Source organism: Triturus cristatus, chromosome 9, assembly GCF_964204655.1.
Source record: "Triturus cristatus chromosome 9, aTriCri1.1, whole genome shotgun sequence".
Classification (NCBI taxonomy): Eukaryota; Metazoa; Chordata; class Amphibia; order Caudata; family Salamandridae; genus Triturus; species Triturus cristatus.
In genome coordinates, this window is record NC_140592.1 from 750,278,989 (window position 1) to 750,296,819 (window position 17,831).

A 17,831-nucleotide genomic window follows, 5' to 3' on the forward strand; every position below is an offset into this window, starting at 1 on the left:
ATCACTTTCTTCGGTAACTTCTTGGAAGTTAGTTCTGTCAAGGGAGCAACAATGGTGCCATACCCCTTGACAAAACGGCGATAGTACCCGGTGAGTCCTAAGAAGGCTCTCACCGCTGTCTGGGTCTTGGGGGGGTTCCCAGGCCCGGATGGTATCTATCTTGGCTTGTAGGGGCGCCACCTGGCCGCTTCTTACTTGGTGTCCCAAATACACCACCGAACCCTGCCCTATCTGGCACTTACTGGCCTTGATAGTGAGGCCTGCACTGTGCAGAGCCTTCAATACTGCGCAGAGGTGTTGCAAGTGTTCTTCCCAAGTGGAGCTGAACACAGCAATGTCGTCCAGATATGTGGCGCTGAATTGCTCCAGCCTGGACAATACCTGGTTGACCAGTCTCTGGAATGTGGCAGGGGCGTTCTTCAACCCAAAGGGCATGACACGGAACTGGAAGTGCCCCTCTGGCGTTGAAAACGCAGACCTCTCCTTGGCCCCATCAGTTAAGGCAATCTGCCAGTACCCAGAAGTTAAATCAAACGTACTGAGGTAGTTGGCAGCTCCCAACCGATCCACGAGCTCATCAGCTCTGGGGATGGGGTGTGCGTCAGTCTTCGTGACCGGATTGAGCCCACAGTAGTCCACACAAAACCTAAGTTCTGGAGTGGCACCTGGCGCAGCAGCTTTCAGTACAAGTACCACTGGGCTAGCCCAGGGGCTGCTGGAGGGCTCAGTCACCCCTAGCTCCAACATCTTAGAAACTTCCTTCTTGATGCTGGCCCTGACCTTGTCAGCCACCCGGTAAAACTTCTGTTTCACAGGCATGCTATCTCCCGTGTCCACGTCATGGACACACCAGTTGGTGATACCGGGGGTCAGGGAGAACAGAGATGCAAACTGACCCAGCACATGGCGACAGTCCCTCTGCTGTTCTGGGGTCAGGGTGGGCGAGAGGACCACTCCATCCACTGACCCATCTTGCTCCTTAGCTTCCAGGAGGTCAGGAAGAGGATCGCTATCCTCCTCCATCCCTGCATCTGTAGCAAGTAGCATTGTTATTTCAGACCTCTCAAAATGGGGTTTGAGGCGGTTCACATGTAGGACCCTCATGGGGTTCCTTGGAGACCGCAAGTTGACCAGGTAGGTCACTTCACTCTTGCGCTCCACCACCTCATATGGCCCAGTCCACTTGTCTTGGAGCGCGCAAGGCTCCACTGGCGCCATCACCCACACCATCTTCCCAGGTTGAAATTCCACCAGAGTGGTATGCTGGTCATACCACCTCTTCATCTCATCCTGGCTGGCTTCCAGGTTCGCCTGAGCGAGGGCCCGGAAGCGCTGTGTCTGGTTGCGGATGGCCAGCACATAGCTGAACACATCCTGGGGGGTTTTCCCAGGGGATTTCTCCCAACCCTCCTTCACCAGACTGAGAGGTCCTCTAACAGGGTGCCCGTACAAAAGCTCAAAGGGACTGAACCCTAGAGACTTCTGTGGTACCTCCCTGTAGGCAAATAATAGGCATGGCAAAAAGACGTCCCACTTCCGTCTCATGGGCTCTGTCAGCCCCATGATCATGCCTTTCAGGGTCCGGTTGAATCTTTCAACCAACCCATTTCCTTGAGGGTGGTAAGGAGTGGTGAACTTATAAGTTACCCCACACTCCTCCCACAGAGACTTCATATACCTGGAGATGAAGTTGGTACCCCGGTCAGATACCACCTCTCTGGGGAAACCCACACAGGAAAAGATCCCCATCAACGCACGGCCCACCACCGGGGCTGTGGTTGTCCTGAGAGGGATAGCCTCCGGGTACCGGGTGGCATGATCCACCAGGACCAGGATGAACCTGTTGCCTAAGGCTGTCCTGGGGTCCAGTGGCCCCACAATATCTATCCCCACCCGCTCGAAAGGGGTGCTCACTACCGGAAAAGGCTGGAGAGGGCTTTCCTCCAGCCTTGCCACTTGCCTGGCAAGTCTGGCATGATTTACAAAAGGAAGCGACTTCCGTCTTCATCCCGGGCCAGTAAAAGTGGGTGGCAAGCCTTTGTCGGGTCTTGTCCTGCCCGAGATGTCCTGCAAGAGTCACGTCGTGAGCCAGACCCAGTAGGAAGTCTCTGAACCCTGCGGGTACCACCAGGGTACGTGATTCACTGGGCTCAGCAAACCTAGGCTCACTGTACAACAAGTCATTCTCCCAGTAGAGAAAGAAGTTCTTCGGATCAGCACCTGCTGCCTGGTCTGCAGCCTGGTGCCGCAGACCTTCAAGAGTAGGGCATGCCTTCTGCGCTCGGCAGAACTCCTCTCTGGAGGGACCACCCTCTTGCTGCCAATGGGTCAGCTCAGGTATGTCGCCCAGCTCAGCTACCTGTTCCCCTGTAGGCTCCAGGGCATCCCCCGCAGGGTCTGCTCCTTCCTGGACCGTGGGAACAGTGGGGTTGGACGCACCACGCCCCTTGCCCTTCCACTTTCTGGCAGGGACCTGGGCCACTGTTTCAGGCTCCAGGTCTGCTTCACAACCCTTTCTGGCTGCCATGGACCGGGTGGTCACACAGACCCACTCAGGCAAACCCAACATCTCCAAATGAGCCTGGCGTTCCACCTCCTTCCATGGGGAACTCTCCAGGTCATTACCTAGCAGACAGTCTACTGGCATGGATGGACTCACAACAACTCTGAGAGGACCTGAGACCCCCCCCCCACTCAAAGGGAACATGTGCTACCTTGCAAAGGCGCACAGAGTTGTCAGCTGACACTACAGGGTGAAGTACATCGGGAATGATCAGCTCCTCAGGGACCCACTGACACCTGACCGTGGTCACACTGGCTCCAGTGTCCCTGAGAGCCTCCACCCTCTTCCCATTGATGGTCACCCACTGCCTGTACTTCTTAGTGTTATCAGGGACAGGGGTTTCCTGGACCATCTCTGTGTCTCCTAAAGAGACGAGGGACATAACTGCTAATCCCTCCAAATCGCTAGAAATTAAATCCCCACCAAAAGCTACACTAGCTATACCCGGTGTTGGAGCACCAGAGGGTGCCTGGGATTTCTTGGGACACACAGGAGACTTGTGACCCAATTCCTGACAGTGATAACACCTAATGGGACCCTTGTTATCCGACCTGCCCTTAGGGGGCCAGGTTGGTTTGGGTTTTGACTTGGGGGGCTGGGACTGGTTACCCTGGGAACTGTTTTGGGGCCCTTGTTAGAACTCCTTTTGGTTACCCTTGTCCCCCCCACTCTTCTGCTGGGGACCCTGCCCACCTTTGGCAATGGTACCCACAATTCCTCTGTGGACCCTGGTACTGGTCCAGCGGTCCGCCTCCTTAGCAAGCTCAATGGGGTCCGTCAGCTTGCTGTCTAAAAGATGCTGGCGCAGCTCTGGAACACATAGACTACTCAAGTGCTCCCAACTAATTAAATGTAACAACCCCTTATAATCAGTTACCTTGCTGCCCTTCATCCAACCTTCCAGTGCCCGCGAGTACAGATTCACACACTCCATCCAAGTCTCAGACTCTTTCTTCTTGGAGTTCCTAAACTGCAGTCTATACTGCTCTGGAGTAAGTCCATACCTGAGACATAGGGCCTCCTTCATATTGGGATAGGTCATGGCACCTGCTAATTTTAAGGGCTCTAGAGCACTCCTCCCAGAAGCCTCAAAATGTTTCCACAGGCCCGCCCCCCAATGCTGTTTAGGCACACCATTCATTCTCAACGCTATTTCATACGATGTAAACCAGGCATAGATATCTTCACTCCTATTGTAATTCTGTACTAAATCTTTGGGGATATATACTTTACCCCCCTGCACTGGCTGTGCGCTGCCACCATTTGAACCGGACTCCACCTGCTTGGCCTTGATGTCCAGTTCTCTCATGCTCACTTCATGAGCCAGAAGCAATTTCTTCTCTTCCAAGGCATGGGCATTCTTGCTCTCCTCCGCCGCCTTGTCCTTTTCTACTTCCAATTGCTTCATTTTCATTTTCATCATTTCCATTTCATGGTTTCTCACCCTTTGATTCTCCTCCAACTCCTCTGGAGTGAGCCCCCTACTGGAATGGGAGCTGCCAGCCCTTGAGACTGCTCTGCCCACGGGCAGATCCTGGGGAACAAAACCATCCTCTTCATTTGCACCACCTTCCTCTTGGTCCTCCCACCAGGCCTTCAAGATTCTTTGTAGAACATCTTTTCACAGGGCAACCAAGGTCTTTGCAGAATTGTTTGAGCTCCTCAACTTTGTATGAATATAAATCCGCAATGGAAAACTCCAATTCTGCCCTCTCACTTGTTGCCACCTGAGACATGATGCTCTTGAAGAGTTACTCAAAAATAGAAAAATACAGTATGTGGTTGTCTATTGGTCTGCACTCCTAGTGATGTACACCAATTACTATGGGTCAAGTACAAATACAAGTTCAATCCTCACCGCTGACCACCAATGTTAGATCTGGGGGTCTCTAGTTGGCAGGGTAGGTACCACTGTCCAAGTAGGGACCCTTGCTTCTAGTCAGGGAAAGGGGGATACACTGTTAAGATAACCCCTGCTCACCCTCTAGGTAGCTTGGCCTGAGCAGTCTAGGCTATCAAAGGCAATGTGTAAAGTATTTGTACCAACACTCACAGTAACACAGTGAAAACACCACAAATTTACTCCACACCAGTTTTAGAAAAATAAGGTATCTTTACTAAAAACTTCACAAGACCAAATACTACAGAAAAACCAACATACAATTAAAAAGGTTACTTTAAAGATAGTTCAAGAGTTTGCAGAAAGTACTCCAGGATGTAAAAGTCAGTGTCCTGCACAATGCGACTCTCAATGCACAAAATGCGACACTCTCGTGCCCAACAGTACCTGTAGTTGCGATAAGGTTCCCAAAAGCTATCACAAGGAAGATGGCAAAGGCGATGCAATACTCCTGAGATCTTGGGGAGGCTTTGCAGCAGCCCTGCTTCACGCAGCAGAGGTGGATGCGCCGGCTCCGATCTGTAGGGGGAGGATGCGATGACTTTGGCTTTCGTTGCATAGGTTTCTTAGGGGGAAGCTTCACGCACAGGCACAATGCGACGATCTTCGGTGCAGCGCGATGCGCGGCACAGCGCTGACTTCTGGCGCCGCAACCCTCGATGCGTCACGGGACGGGACTCTGCGTCGACACACGCAGCGACTGGATACTTTCACGCACCGGCAGTGGTGCGGCCCGCAAACTGGTTCTGCAACGACCCTCGCAGCGTCAGGAATCTTCTCGCACCGGAACGATGCTCGACGCACTCGGCGATGCGGGGACTCCGGGTGCTGCGATGACGCAGCGATGAAATTCTCCTCGCACTCTCGTTCTTGCGACACGCAATCGGATGATGCGTTGGGTACCAGTTACTCTTTTTCACGCTTCTGCTTCCCAGCTCCCAAACACAGCAAAACGACCTCCTGAGGCCCCAAGACTGGGCAAGCACTCCAAGGCAGGTCAGAACTCCTTCAGCAGAGTTCCAGGGGAGCTGGTGGTGAAGTCCTTTTGTTCCTGGGACTTCTTAACAGGGAGCCAGCTCTTCTCAGGCCCTTGGAGATCAGAATCAAAAGAAGGGGACACAGCAAAGTCCTTCCCCTCTCCTTGGCAGCAAAGCAAAACAGCAAGCAGGCAGTCTTCTCCTCTTCAGTCCTTTTCAGCTTTCTCCTTGGCAGAGGTTTCTTCTTAGTTCCAAAGTGATCTAAAGTTTAGGTGTCTGTGGTCCTCTTCTTATAACCCTCCAAGTCTATGTCTCTCTGTGTTTCAGTGGGGGGATTCCCCTGCTCAAACCGGTTCCTGGGTGTGCTCTGCCCTGGAGCACCTGGTTCCTTTCAGAGTGAGGGGCAGGGTCGTTAGACGCTCAGCAGGAGGTGGAGCCTTCTTTGTGCCAGCAGAGGCAGAGTCCTCAGCCTGGCCAGCAGGGGGTGGAGCCAGCATTGTGCTGGCAGAGGCAGCCCTATTCAAACCCAGGGGCTACTCCTCCCACCCATCTAAAGCAGATCTCCCTATTCACCCTGCTGCTGACTCATCCAGGCTCCTGGAGCCACATAGCCCATCACATGACACCAGTCAGCCAACCAGCACACAGGCACACAGGAAGGTTAAACAGGAGAATAGCTACTTTCTAAAAAGTGCTATTCTCACACAGTGAATTTAAACACCATCTTGCTAAAAAGATGTATAATTAAATTCTGAACACAAAGATACCAAACTTGGATTTTCTATCTTGCCCTTATGGGAAGATAGGCATGTAAACAGCCTCCCCCATTCTATCCTATGGGCAAGATAGCCTCTCAGCAGTGAAAAACGAAAATGGCTGTAATTCACTACCAGGGCATGTTACACACCTCAGTACATGCCCTACCTTTCAGATACACTGCACCCAGCCCAGGGGGGTACCTAGGGCCACCATAGGAATGCCTTACATGTACAGAAAGGGAAGGATAAGGCCTGGTCAGTGGGTGCACTGGCCAGGTTGTCATGGCAGTCCTAGACTGCACATAGGCACTGCAAGCAGGCCTAAGACATCATTTTAGCGCTACTCCTGTGGGTGGCACAATCAGTGCTGCAGCCCACGAGTAGCATTTGAATCACCAGCCCTGGCACACGCAGTGCACTTTACTAGGGGCTAACAGGTGAAACAAATATACCAATCATGGATAACCAATCAGTATAACAATTTACCAAGGGAGCACTTGCACTTTGACACTGATCAGCAGTGGCAAAGTGCCCAAAGCATCTAAACCAGCAAAAACGAAATCCTTCTAACAAACTTGCCTCTGCCGTTTTGGATTCCTGAGGACACTCTGTGAAACTTGTCCACGCCTCGCGGAACCCGCTGCGCGTGTCCCGCTTCGCAGAGGGGCGCTTTCCTGGGCTGAAGCTGCTGCGGGGGTACACCAGGGGCCGAGGGCTGCGAGCAAGAGGGCTGGGACTCCATTTCCCAGGAGCCCCAGCAACCCGCGCCCGCTCCACCTGGGCTGCTCTCCCTCCCCGCACCGCCCCCAACGACCAGGTGAATTAAATACCGGCTTGCCCTGCAGTTCGTGGGACCTTCTAACAAACTTGCCTCTGCCGTTTTGGATTCCTGAGGACACTCTGTGAAACTTGTCCACGCCTCGCGGAACCCGCTGCGTGGGTCCCGCTTCGCAGAGGGGCGCTTTCCTGGGCTGAAGCTGCTGCGGGGGTACACCAGGGGCCGAGGGCTGCGAGCAAGAGGGCTGGGACTCCATTTCCCAGGAGCCCCAGCAACCCGCGCCCGCTCCACCTGGGCTGCTCTCCCTCCCCGCCCCGCCCCCAACGACCAGGTGAATTAAATACCGGCTTGCCCTGCAGTTCGTGGGACCTTCTAACAAACTTGCCTCTGCCGTTTTGGATTCCTGAGGACACTCTGTGAAACTTGTCCACGCCTCGCGGAACCCGCTGCGCGGGTCCCGCTTCGCAGAGGGGCGCTTTCCTGGGCTGAAGCTGCTGCGGGGGTACACCAGGGGCCGAGGGCTGCGAGCAAGAGGGCTGGGACTCCATTTCCCAGGAGCCCCAGCAACCCGCGCCCGCTCCACCTGGGCTGCTCTCCCTCCCCGCCCCGCCCCCAACGACCAGGTGAATTAAATACCGGCTTGCCCTGCAGTTCGTGGGACCTTCTAACAAACTTGCCTCTGCCGTTTTGGATTCCTGAGGACACTCTGTGAAACTTGTCCACGCCTCGCGGAACCCGCTGCGCGGGTCCCGCTTCGCAGAGGGGCGCTTTCCTGGGCTGAAGCTGCTGCGGGGGTACACCAGGGGCCGAGGGCTGCGAGCAAGAGGGCTGGGACTCCATTTCCCAGGAGCCCCAGCAACCCGCGCCCGCTCCACCTGGGCTGCTCTCCCTCCCCGCCCCGCCCCCAACGACCAGCCCACCTCCACCACAGCTACAAACTAACGCGTGAGTACCGCTGCGCGGGAGCTCGCCGGGAGAAGCCCGGGACAAGGGCGGGACCGTCTGTGGCCGTCAGGGGCCAAAGGAGGCCGGGCTGGGCCATACCCCTTATCCTTTCCACCCAAACTCTGGTTGAACTCTGCTTGTGCATAAGGTGATGCCCTCACCTGCAGCACGTGAAACACCAGCAAGGGAGGGGGGTAGCAATACTGGGACGCTGGACAATTACTTCAAACCCGCCAAAGGAGATGGGGGCAAAGAAAACTCCCTAGAGAGACGTAGGGCGGACCGTCGGCGATCCATTGAATCAATGAAGAGTAGACCCCTGACTGAAATTATCCCGTATCCTATCTCTCAAGAGGAGGGTACTCCCCCCAATAGCTTGAATCCGACGACCCTTGAGGACTTCCCCCTCTTACTTCGGGAAATCCCAAGCACCCCTGGCATGCTGCCTGAAAAAGTCGCAGACACAACTCCACTCTTGTCATCTGACACTCCAGTTAACCTGGTTATCCAATCTCCCCCCTCGAATATAAATAAGAAGAGCAAGCCAAAGCAAAGTGTTGTGGTGGAGATGCACATGCCTCCACCTAGCAAACGCAGTAGGAAGTCCATGGGGGGGCGGGGGAAAACCAAATTATCTTACCTAGATTTTGGCAAAAAACATAAAAATGCACTCCAATCTGGGAAGGACAATGAGACTGCGCCTATCGCTGTCCCCCCCAAAGATCCAAGCCCCAACACAGCTGCTATTAACAGCGATCCAGTGGCCAACACATCCAACACAAACCCCCCTCTCACATCTATAGGGAGTATAGAATTCTTATTTCGTTCCCTCTTGCAGCCTATTAGTGACAGCCTGAAAAAGGTTGAGATAAGGCTGACTATACTAGAGACATCCCTAAATACCTTAGTTAGTAAGCAATCCAAGAATGTGGGACCTCATCTCCCTGTAGGAAACGCCCCTAAAACAGGAGCTTTACAGGGTACCAACATAGTCCCCTCCCGGGGTGCTCCTACTGTTCCCCCCCTGCAGCAACTAATGGCTATTCCAGTCCAGCCACCGCGTAATAATCCAATTTATAGGCCTTTACAACCAACAGACTCTGCCCCCCAAAGCTCTCAGACAGGGACCAATGATGGCCTCCCCGAAGCTGGAAGCACCCTCCTTCTTCCCCCGGGGCGACCAGTCCCAAGACCACGGAGACCAGATCTGCCGCCAGAAGCTAATAATCTAACGGTGGTGTTAGCAGGTGCTCCTCAACTAAGAACTGGCGAAAATGAAGATTACCAATCCCTAAAGAAAAAGGTGATCAAGTGGCTAAATTGGAACCGACCCTTACCATCTCATTTTAACAACGAGATTATTATGGTTAGAAGGGTCCCTTGGCTAGGGAAGACCAGAAAAACAATAATAGGGGACTGCATTCTGGTAACTTTTAAAGATCCGGGCACCGTTTTGCATATTTGTGAAGGAGTAAATCGTTCATTGGATTCCACCATCCAGACCCGCCCAGTATCCTTTTTCTTCCCTCCTATTCGCATGCACTATGCTCCTCTGCATGACGAATGGATAAGGGTGGAACGTAGACGCGGACACAAAGCTTATGCACAGCACCCTAACTTCCAAGTGCCTGATACACCCTATTTCCACTTCAATCGTTTTAACTGCTTGAACAGCTTGGATGGGGTTGACTGACTCTCTGCTCACAGCCCAGTGACTCTGGATAATGGCACCGACGGATTTCCTGATCCATCTCCCCCGATCGCTGGCAAAATTCCTGGTCTATTGAATGTCACGGTGACCCCGGACAATGGCTCTTGCAGACCCTCTGATCCACTCGCCCGTAGTGCTGGCAATGTTACTGAACTATTAAATGGTCCAGAGCTCCTGGATAATGGCCCCTGCAGTCTCCCTGAGCCATCTGCCCCCACCGTCGGTAATGTCCCAGAACTATTGATCGAAGCGGCACCTGTAACCATCTCCTCCAACCCTTCTGGCACGGCAACTGACACCTCCGAACACCTAAGGCTAATCTGCTGGAATGTTGCTGGACTGGCCAACAAACTGGGTGACCCGGACTGGGTAAATTACATCGAGACTGGAGATGTATGTATGTTCCAGGAAACCTGGGCTAGAGAGAATTATGGTCATCAAGGCTACATGTCCTTTTCCATCCCAGCTAGGTGGGAAGGCAAGGGCCGTCCGTCAGGGGGGCTGACGATCTGGGTTGCATCTCATCTAGGCTGCACGGCAACACGGCTGCCGGCTAACTCAGAAGACATTCTTGTGGTTTCATTATCCTGGCCTAACCAAGCCAAACTTGTGTTAATTAACATCTATTCTAGGCCAGTGAGAATTGCAAAGGAATCACCGACCATAGATGAACTCACAAACTTTATATCTGAACTACCGAGTGATATATTTTATGTGGTGGGAGGGGATTTTAATTCTCATTTTGAGCCACTTCCTGGTCTTTTGGAGGGGTTCTCATCGGAAGAAGAGGCCAGATGGGCAGTCCCCCCAGTGGAAGCTCCCCCCCCGAAGGCTTGGACCCCACTTGCATTACAAATCACAGCTCTAACCCTAAAGTTCGGAATCAGAGCCTGTAACGGGCGAATGAAATCAGATATACCCAGTAAAACCACCTACAACAGACTGGGAAGAGAGTCCCGCCTGGATTATGTCCTGGCCCAAATAGTGAAGTGGCCGACCATTCAGGATTTTAGGGTTATGGAACGGTCAGATAGCGACCATAATGCGCTCGAGCTCGACCTGGTCACCCCTGGCCCTCAAGCTCCTGTGACCAATGTAGAAGGGAACAAACCTGCGCTTCTCCTGGAAAATAGTAGGAGAAGAATCAGGTGGGAGCACTTGGTTACAAGTAAGAACAAACTCCCCATGCTCTATGACGGGATAACTCCCGTCTTGGAAACTGTGGGGAGTTTGGACAACGAGGCAAGCAATAATGATTCCCGGGCTAAATTGTACAAGGCTCATGAGGACCTTATAAAGGCTGCGGCCCCTCATCTCTCTAGTAGCTCACGAAAACCTAGACAGGGGCGACAAGGCAAAACAACATGGTATAGTCCGGCATGCAGAAGGGCAAAAGCAGAACTCCTCAGACTTATTAAGGAGGGACTAGGGGGGGATAGCCTAAGACAAAGCAGGCGGGCTTACAAGAAACTAGTTACCCACGCTAAGGCCGAGTGGGAGGAAAATCAGTGGGAAGAACTTAGCAAGGCCCTAGCGACCCAAAACCAACATCTGTTCTGGAGGATAGTGAATGGGGGGTCGGGGCATCTTCAATCGGCAATAGAGCCCAATATTGCCCCAGGGGTGTGGCAGGCTCACTTTCAATCTCTTTACAGTTCTGAGCCGGGAGAATCTCCTACTGTCACCGAGGTTGGTTGGCCAGGCTATGAAGGAGAGCTGATAACGCTGGGTGAGGTCACCGCTGCCATCTCAGGTCTTGCTTCTGGAAAGGCGCCAGGACTGGATGGCTTACCTGGGGATATGTTCAAACAGGAGCCCATTGTATGGGCCCCCTACCTTACTGCCCTTTTCAATGGAGTTCTAAGCGGCATGGAAATCCCTGGTACTTGGCTGGGGGCAGAGGTGGTCCCTATCTTTAAAAAGGGCTCGCCTCTCCTCCCGGCCAACTACAGACCCATCAGCTTAATCGACGTAGCACAGAAGCTGTTTGGCAGGGTTTTGCTGAATCGCCTCCAGGATTGGATGGAAGAGGTGGGTGCCCTTAGTCCCTATCAGGCGGGATTTAGGAAGGGGGTATCCACAGTGGACCAGGCTTTTAGGTTGAATCTCATCTATTGGAGGGCAGCAATATTCGAGGACGGCAGTCTGTACACAATTTTTGTGGACTTACGGGCCGCCTTCGATCTGGTGCCCAGGGGAAAACTCTGGAGCGTCTTGGCAGAGATGGGCGTCCCCCCGGACATCCTAGTAACCTTACAGAGGCTTCACCATAATAATTATGCCCGAGTGAGGTGTGGGAGGTCGGGGGAATTGACCGATAGATTCCCCGTTGACCGAGGGGTAAGGCAGGGTTGTGTGTTGGCACCGACCCTGTTTTGCCTCTTCGTCAACGGGGTAATCGCCCACCTAAATGCCACCGATTATACTGACGCCCCCAAACTTAATGGCAGCAGGGTGCCCGCAATCATGTTTGCGGACGACACCCTGCTGCTATCTAAAACCCCCATGGGGATACAGAGGATCCTTGATTCATTTGTAGCCTTCTGTACGGACAGAGGGCTAGAAATCAATGCGGCCAAAACTAAATTCATGGTTTTAAATCCGAGCCAAAAATTGCGGCCGAATCCGCAATTGGGAGTAGCACGGCTCGAGAGCGTTGTCACCTTTGAATATCTAGGTGTGACTCTCAATGAAACCATGACTTGGGGATCCCACCAGATTAGGGGGAACCTCAAACTTACACAAATTACTGGGGGTATCGCCCGGATGATGACCGGCTCCTCATACCGCCCGCTGGGGGCCCTAATTCAGATATACAAGGCCCAGGCCAGGGGAGCGATCATGTATGGGGCGGAACTGTGGGGACACACACCATGCCATAGCCTGTCATTAATAGAAAACAAGTTTATAAGACAGATAACCGCGCTTCCCCCCAGTACCCCGCTCCTCCCCTTGAGGCTTGACCTCGGTCTACGACCATTATCTGATGAAATAAGCCTGAGACCAATAGCCTTCTGGCGTAGGTTGTGGAGCAGTAATGATCTTGCAGCATACAGGGCGGAACTGGCAGAATTATTGAATCACCCAAAAGCGCTCCGTATCCCTTGGGTCAAAAACATCCAATCCACCTGCATGGAACTAGGGCTCCCCGACTTATGGACTGACCCTGCGAATGCCGCACTGAATATCTCTAAAAGGTCCCTGACTAACGTATACCACGAATGCAAATTAGCTAGGGCCCGAGTTACCCAGGCAGAAGGGTCTCTATCCTCTGTGTTTTTGCAAAGCAAGGACCTTTATAGGTTTGAGAGGGTATTGGATCCTATCTTTCCGGTACTTGCTAGGAAGCTGTTTCTCCAATGGAGATACGGCTCATTGCCCTTTCGGTCCTTTACAAGTACTTGGTCATCGCCCCCCACTACGACGCAGTGCCCGGCTTGTGATGCCTTGGAGGAAACCGATTTACACGTGGCCTTCTTCTGCCCAGCCTACAGGGCAGCGCGGAAATACTGGCTTCTTCCCTTGATTAGGAATATGGGCGGCAGGGAATATGCTCCAATGTATAGGATTTTAAAATCTGATCTCTCTGGTCCAACTGTCCTCGCATTATCTAAATTTCTTACTAATGTTTGGCATACGCGCAACCGCATTTTAAAGGTGTTGGGTCCCCCTTAAAATTTTAGATGCACAGTTTTTATTGTATTTTTAACATATGTACTTCCAATGTTTTAATGTTTGGATTTATTGTGATTGTATATGTGTATTGTTTTTCTTTTATGGCCAAATGGCCGAAATAAAGATTGGAAAGTGAAATATACCAATCATGGATAACCAATCAGTATAACAATTTACCAAGGGAGCACTTGCACTTTGACACTGATCAGCAGTGGCAAAGTGCCCAAAGCATCTAAACCAGCAAAAACGAAATCCAGCATAGCATCAAAAAATACAGGAGGTAGAGGCAAAAAGTCTGGGGTAACCACGACAAAGATGCCAGGTCTAACAATAGGTATGTGTGTGGGCTGTTTTCAGTTGTGTATGGGCCTGTTTTATGGTCTGGTTTTTACTGTTGAGTTCTCTGCTAGTACCACACTGATTGTCTTCAGCAACAAGCCAAAATTGCACCCCGTCTCCCAACACCTATACATCGTGTCTTTAGAAGTTCAAACCTGCCTTGATTTGCAAACTTATTCCACTTTTTAGCTCTCCGATTCGCTAATGGGATACACTTTTAATTTGGTTCCAGTGGCCTATTTTCGGTCAAAACACTAATTCACCACATTCTCACTCATCCGTCCATATATTAATTATGAATGCCAGGGGCGCAACTAAACCCGACTTCGGGGGGGGGGGGGGACGTGGGGGGCTAACACTCCCAGCCAGGACTGGCCCTAGCACTGGTCGCACATAGTGCACACAGTCTTTTTTGACGCCCCTTCCTTCATCTCCATGAATTCCCTCACTACCACTCACCAACAATGCACCTTATCTCTCTATAGTACCTTTCTGACAAACATTTCATTTTTTTTATAGCACTACTCATAGTTTACTCGCGCTCAGTTCTGTGATCTGCATGGTACATGTTCTTTGTATCAGGCACATTAACCCTCTGCGCTGTGTGGGTGGCAGGAGTGCCCATGTGAGTGCACGGTGAGCAATGCGACAGTGTGAGAGTAGGGTAAGAGGAGTGACTGCAGGGTGAGTGAGGTGACCATATGAATTTGGGTGCAGACGTAAGTGCAGAGTGGGATGAATGAATGCATGGTAAGTGATGGGCTTGTTTTAGTGAGATTGCAGATTGAGCAGTGAGGGGGACAGGCAAGTGAAGTGTCACATGAGTGCAGGGAGTAGAGTGCTCATGTGACTGCAGGGTGAGGTACAGGGTGAACAGCACAAGTGCACTGTGAGTGCAGAGTGATCAGTGTGAGTGCAGGGTGAACGGGTGAAGGGTGTGAGTGCATGGTGATCAGTGTGAGTGCATTGTGATCAGTGTGAGTGCAGGGTGAGCGTGAAATTGAAGGGCGAGAATGAGGAGTGAGTTGTCTGAATGCAGGGTGCATTCCCAGACACTTGAAGTAACTCAGCAAGTTATTGATGGCAGCGTAGGGTTTCAGATATGAGTTAAACTATTTCTATGGCATTAATCAGGGATCGAGGGTGAAGGAAATAAATAAAGTGCTGATCCCGCAACAAACTTCCAGTATGATGATTAGAGTTGCCAGCTCATTATTTTGATGTCCCAGACGGTACAAAAATAAACAGTCACCTAAAAGTATTTTCAACACTTATTTGTGCATACTTCGACCAGAAAATATAAATAGAAAACACTTTAAATTGTGTTCTAGGGCTGCCTCAATGATCCATGGTTGATAATTAAAGGGAACAAAGACAGAAAAGTCACATTACAAATGAATACATACTTTTTTTTTATTTATAACCCTCTTTAGTGTCAAGACGAGGTCTTTGCAGGCTCTTTAAACAACACATGGCTGGCATTTTTCTTTTGGCAACCCTACTTTATATTCCTTTTCATGAAATGCATTCTCACACTACAGCAGTAAATGGAAAATACAAATTTAAGGAATAGGCAGAGTAGGGGCCCAAGGGGTACTGGAACCAGAAAATAAACTAAACCTCGTTAACCAGTTTACAAAGGTATGTAAATATGCAAATGGTCTTTAAAGACCTGTGAAAAACTCTGTTGTGCCGGAGATCAGGCTCTAGGCACAGCCCTACCGAGCCCACAGCAGCTCGAGCTGCAACAGCCGGGGCTGAGCCACACGACGGGGGAGGGGGGGTTTGGGGCTGAAGGCCTTTTAGCCCAATGGGCGTTGCGCTCCTGATCAATTCAGTTAATCACCACCTAATCATCTAACCCTCCTAACCAGTGACTTATTTCTGCAAACGCCCATTGACACAACCACACACTTGCCAATCAGTAGAGAGGATGTAACGACAAAATCCTACCTGACCAGAAGGAAATATATCCGGTTAGTCATCAAAATATATTGGGCAGTGATGAGTGAGTGTTGGCTAGCCTGGCATGGGTTGCTGAAAATCCCAGATGGCTATTTCTGGTGTGTGCTGAGAAACCGACCCTGCTGATGCTGAGCTTGTGTTGTGGCTCCTCACCCCCAATGCCAGTGAGGCCAAAAACATCACCCTGATCCGTAGTGCCCGGGTAAAGCTGTTGATATCATTTACTGCACCTCTGCCCCTGCCCAGCCCCACCTCCCATACCTAAGCAAAAGACAGTGGTCAATTCCTCGCCTGAGCCTATCTGGATTTCCCTATATGAGGGTTACTTTTCGATATTCGCTTCCTCACTTGGCTACCTACTAGAGTCCCCTTGTAGCTCCACAGCCCACCAAGCGGTAAACCAAATTAATGGGGGAGCTAGAAGTAAGGGAAATCCAAAATGTGCTTTCCTTGCAACGTGTACCAATGATAGAAACACTTAGAACATTAAGAGCCTTCTGATAATTTTTTTTGTACATAAGTTTTTAGTTTGGCATCAAGTGGCATTTGTATATTTGTTTAAAGGAAGCAAAACTTCACCCACCTTGGTGCCATGCTTCATCGTCTGGTTGCTCCTCATCCGGGGCCGTGTTACAGAAAGTGCCTCGGGTGTTTGTACCCGCTGGTAGAGCAGGTAAAGCAAACATTTTGTATACCTTCTCTATTTGCATGAAAAATACTAATCACATAATCATTCTAAATATTAACCTGCATTAATCGTTTGGAGTGTTATGATTAACCAACACATGCACCTTGATAAACACAAGATACACGCGGGACTAAAATGCTAAGTGCACGGCTAATAATTAAATGATTAACCATGGTACGCAAACTAACTGTAGAATGTGTTGAGAATAGAGAATTGCATGATTTATGTTGCTTCTGTGATGGTTTGTGCTTCCAGTGTTGCGGAATGGTGAGTAGTATTGCTTTAAATGTTGCTATAAGCTAGGCAAATACTAATATATATTGGGATTAGTGTGGGTTTAAACATTAGAATCTTCATTTCCATGTATTAATTACTCTTATGTTTGTTTTTGCTTAAGTTGGCATTCGGGCCTACTAGGCCGCGGTATTCAAAATGGAGTTCGGAAGTGGCCACCGTCCTTTGAGCGCGATGCCTACTGCGCAGACTCAGATGGCTCTGAAGATCTCCAGGCGACCTCTAACCATGAGACAACGTGTTCCTTGTCAAGGCTAGGAACGCGGAGTGGAGGATTGCCAGGACCGAACTAGTGTGAATGACCAAAAGACAATAGAGGCCTGCACCCGGAGGTCTACATGTTGTTACTTCGGAACTTTCGCTTGTGAACCCGTGAAAAGAATGCAATTCTGAAAGATGTCATACTCTGTCCCATGGGAAACAACTGGACTTGGGAATATCACCACTTCTTGCAAATTCGGAAGGTTTAGCCAATCAGAACACTTCTACCCTAAATTTTGTAGCATATTGTTCTAGAAGTAAGGGGAAAAAGAATATATAAGGGAAGTTTAGAAGAGGGAAAAGAGAGTTCATTCCAAATTTCCGTTGGTGACTGTTGGTGTGGAGGATCGATTTGCTAGCACGATAGCCTGGTCCCTTGGCTACGTGGGGACTGAGTCGTGCTGAGAGAGAGAACTTTCCCGGACTTATTTGGGTCTTAATTTAAGTTTAACCGGATGATTTCATCAGAAGGGGTTTGAGTTTTGCTGTGGGTTGACGGGTTCTTCTGGAAAATGGTCGCCAATATTCAAATTTAGGTAAATATAACTGTTATGTCAATTTGTGTTCAAAATATTAATTAAAATTCTGATTCGATTGAATTTGATTATGCTAACGAAGTGAATTAATTAGATAAACCAAGCATTGATTAACAAAATGAGTCCGTGATTCTTTTAATAAAGATATTGATTGATAAAAAGGGTTCCGAAGCTTTAAACGTGTTTTAGCTGGTTCTAAATCACCATCAACCAGTCCAACTAATTGGTCCACCGACCAAGTGGTGGAGTGCCTTGATGTTAAAGTTAGGATTCTATAGGTACTAATGTATATAATGTATATAATATAAAGATTTTCCCTCCTATAGGTAACTAGGTACCACACATGTCCAGCGCTCCTTTCCTCTTGTGTGCAGATTCGAAGTGTGACGCATGAGTGTTGGTGTTATGGGCCCCACCAATGAATGCGTGTGTGAATGAGTT

The 17,831-nt window shown here is 50.4% G+C and overlaps 1 long non-coding RNA gene across 2 annotated transcripts in view; it reads left to right on the top strand.

Moving 5' to 3' along the window:
* Positions 1–17,502, top strand: part of LOC146798754 (uncharacterized) — a 32,716-nt gene extending 15,214 nt beyond the window's left edge. For both annotated transcript variants that reach the window (XR_014969200.1, XR_014969201.1), the window contains exons 2-3: positions 16,176–16,284; positions 16,697–17,502. This is a non-coding gene — a long non-coding RNA (uncharacterized LOC146798754). The remainder of the gene's footprint in view (positions 1–16,175; positions 16,285–16,696) is intronic.
* The last annotated feature ends 329 nt before the right edge of the window (positions 17,503–17,831 follow it).